Raw genomic sequence first — 4,568 nt, forward strand, 5'->3', positions numbered from 1 at the left:
CCTTTATGATTCACAATTTCCACATATACACACGCTTATTTATAATATGTTTTTGTTCATTAATTATCTCGATCAACACTGTTTTATCTCTCTCTCTCTCTCTCTCTCTCTCTCTGTATATATATATATGTGTATATATATATATATATATATATATATATATATATGTATATATTTCTATATTATATATATATATCATAGTCTAGTGAAAGAAAATTATTATAATTCAACATCAAATTTGCATGACATTTTTAAAGTGTATTTAACCCTTTTTTTTAATTTCAGTAATTAATGTGTTTAATATTTGACAAAAGGTTCTAAATTTCCTCATAAAATGACTCAAAGTTCAAGAAATCTGAGCCTCCAAGAAAACGACACAGTTATAAATAGAAACAACGACATTCCGCACCCGTTGTACGATTTTCCCGATGAAGTATTTTACATCATAGACATATTTCTGAACAGTTTTCTGATTGAAGTTCTAATTTTACTTGGGATTCTGGGAAACAGTGTCACAATCATTATCTTTTATTCTACAACGGTTTTACTGTGACAATATTGTTCTAACTGGTTTAGCACTATCTGATCTGTTATATTCGTCAACACATTTACTGTTGAAAGTATACAGATACATAGCGTTGGTCGATACTTACACAGCGGAAACATTTAATGTGATAACTTGTATTTGTTTTTATTACTTGAACCAATGTGCGCTGACTACCAGCGTCCATCTTGTGTCCGTCATCGCCTTAGAACGGATGACCGCTGTGTTATTTCCCTTTAGTATATCACGAATTATCACACCGTACCGCAGGGGCGTAGCGAGGGGGGGGGCGGGGGGTGCGGACCGCACCGGGTGACACCATTTAGGGGGGTGACACCAAGGCAAAAAATAGCAAAATATATAGAGAAAAACTCGAGGGGGGGGTGCAAATCGAAAGTTTGAGGGGGGGGTGCAAATCGAAAACTCGAGGGGGGGGTGCAAATCGAAAGTTTGAGGGGGGGGGTGCAAATCGAAAACTTGAAACTTTGTCCCTGGGAAGGGTCTCTATGCCTCTGGGGGGGTGACACCATTAAGTGCCGCACCGGGTGACACCCGACCTCGCTACGCCACTGCCGTACCGTATGTCATGTCTCGTCATTATAGTTTACATTCTGATAATACTTCTGTACATGCCATTTTTAGTCGAATACAAAATCATATGGACAACAGTTGACAACACTAATGTTTCTATTGCTTCACTTAGATAACGAGTTATATTATAATGAAGATACTAGGAAATTTTTACAACATCTATCGAACGTATATTTTTCTAGCTATTACCGCAGTTGTCCCAGGCATCATTATCGTCCTTTGCTCCGTGCTTATGGTCATTAACCTAACTCTATCAACTAGAAATATAAAAAAAATTATTTACGTTATTAAAAACTTCTACGAAGAGAGAAAAGCATATCAAATCAATTAAAATCAATTTAACTATTTGTGTTAGTTTGGTCGTTCTAGTGGTACAAATACTTTTGATATTTTGTTTGGCTATTGCGATCCTTATCTTTTTGGTCCAAACGTAGTAAGAACTACTCTTTCTCTTGTTTTACTACATTTCAGATAAATGCTTCTAGTAATTTTATAATCTATGTAACAATGAATTCTAAATTTTTAAAAACATATAAAATACTCTTTTGTTGTGGGAAATAAATAAAAAAACCGATGAATATAAATTAAGCTAGTTGGCACAATTAAAAATGATTCACCGTGGCGGAGCAAGGGTATGCAGCTAGTATATATATATATATATATATATATATATATATATATATATATATATATATATATATATATATATATATATATATATATATATATATATATATATATATATATAGACGTATTTTCTAAATACATTGCGTGAAATTGAAAGTTTACTGAGTTTGTGTTGTGGGACCAATGACTGCATTTTGTATCAGTTGAGTACTATTGTCCATAACAGCAAAAGTCTATCCAAACGTCGGGTTACCTTCCAATGCTGTATCCACTAAGTAAATTAAATTTGGAAATAACGAAAGTTGACACAAAGTTAAATTATGAAATTACGAAAGTTGACACAGGTACATCTAATTGTACTCCGTTGAGCTGGGTTATTTTCATTGCCATAGTGAAAAATTATGTTCTAATGAAAGTGTTGAAGCCTCGTCAAGTGCACGCATATACTCAGAGTGTCAATCACATGCTAAGCAAAGCAGGAATTTTGTTTTAAGGCATTAGAAAAATGTAAACATACGTTTCATTTAAACAACAATTTTTTTTTTCATTTCTTTTAACTGAAGCATTTATAGGAGTGGAGTAGACATCATGGGATATAAGTGTGTGCTGTGTTATGACCTTTTTCTGACGTGGAACTAGGTCGTCTACTTTAAATCTAATCACAATATCAATAAATGTTTATTTATTTTTTTTAACATTGATTACTTTTAATTGTGTATTGGCTGGTTATTTAATAATTTTTTTTTTGTTACTTATAAAAGCTTTAGGGTAATAACTATTGACATTGAAATGCAATTAGTGCTGTTAATTATTCACGTGTTTCTGATCCTTTGATACTCGTTTTCTCTTCAGTCGTAAAATCTTCACACCGTGAACTGGTCTATCACAATTCTCAACCAAAGTTCACATTGTGAACTAGACTTATATTCAGAATAACTTAAAACTAATCTAATCCACAACGTAGAACCCATTTTTTTGGAGAAGCATATTTTAGCTATACAAATCCATAGGCTGAGACATGAATCATTGTGCTACAGGCGGTAGTGAAGAGAAATATTTTGTCGAATCTTATTTGCCGTAATCAGAAGGCAAACTGAATATTACAATTATATTACACTAGCCGACCCGCGGCGTATCATATGCCGCTATTTAGTTGTTTTATTTTCTACTTTTCAGTAATTAATAATTTAATAGTAATTAATAATTTGTGAATTCGACAGTACCAATGCTGCCACTGAAAATATTTGCTTTAAAACACTATAAGTAGGTCGTTAAGGACGATAACCACCCTCCCCACCCTCCTTTCCCCCAACCCCTACCCTACACCCCCCCCCCCCCACAAAAAAAACAAGAGAGGGGGCTGCTAGACGCACTTACCGCTTGGTGATTTCTATGCTCTCCAAGAAGAGAATTATATATATAGATTGTTTTTAAAGGGGAACAGCCTAATTTTTACTTTCTCGTATATACGAAGTATAGAGAAAGTCTTGTAATCGTGCAAAAAAAAATCGAGATTTTTGGAAATCTCGACGTTTTACACCTCAATGATACGGAAAAACATGTTTGCAATCTTGTCCGTACGTCTGTGTGTATGTCTGTGTGTATGTCTGTGTGTCTCTTAATACGATAACTTAAATACCTTTACAGCTAGGTTGATGAAATTTCATGTATAAGTATTTTATCAAAATCGTAGATCCGTATCAACTTTTGAGCGATTTCCGATAACCGGAAGTGTTACTTTTTTTACTTTGATTTTTCAAAAGCCTATTACTTGAATACTATTTCAGCTAGATAAATAAAATTTCACATGTAAGTAACAGATCTAATTCTCTACCTTCTGTCAAATTTTGAGTAATTTCCGTTTACCGGAAGTAGTAATTTGTTTTCTACGAAATTTTATTCTATTTTTAAAAGTGTAAGTATTTAAAATTGATTAAAATTCATTTCTATATCCCGAACTACCATCCCCTGTTTTTTTATATAAGAATACTCGAGAAAGTTTAGGGGAGATTACTCTCGGTTTATTTGTTTAAAAGTGACATCATGAGTAGGTGATTTCCCCTGCTAAACACTGTTTCTTTGTAATTAATTGTTGTATTGAAGTGAATTTCCTCCAACATTATTGGTCAGCATGTTACGTGTTCTGTGGTCCATCATATAAGATTTCAGCCTGCTTTTCTTTTTTCGAAACATTTGTCGATGCAAGAACAATCGCAAGCAATTATTACTTTCTCGTATACAGAGTATAGAGAAAGTATTGTAGTCGTGCACAAAAATCACATGAAATGTTGACAGTTTTCTTTTTTTTTACTCCTCGGTCCTTCAGCACATCCGGGATATAGAGGACTTATTTTAATCGGGCAAAAATTATAAATCCAGATATATCAAAATTTTGGCGTTTTATGCGTAATGGAGTTGGAAAAACTGGATTATTCCATTCTGTCCGTGTATCTGTATGTGTGCAAACACGATTACTTGAGTACCGTTACATCTAGGTTGATGAAATTTTATAAAGAAGTATTATATCTAAATCTTAGATCCGTATAAACTTTTGAGCGATTTCCTATAACCGGAAGTGGTACTTTTTCGGCTTTGAATTTTTCAAAAACCTATAACTTGAGTACTATTTCAGATAGATATATGACATTTTACATATAAGTAGAAGATCTAATTCTCTGATAACTATTAAATTTTGAGTAATTTCCGTTGACTGGAAGTGGTAATTTTCACTATTTCCGATTTCTCAAAAAGCGCATGTGAATTTACAAAGTATTAATAATATTCCGCACTATTAAGCACATTTTAT

Source organism: Physella acuta, unplaced genomic scaffold (genome assembly GCF_028476545.2).
Source record: "Physella acuta isolate Inbredline_101_S28 unplaced genomic scaffold, ASM2847654v3 ptg000674l, whole genome shotgun sequence".
In the NCBI taxonomy this organism is placed as follows: domain Eukaryota; kingdom Metazoa; phylum Mollusca; class Gastropoda; family Physidae; genus Physella; species Physella acuta.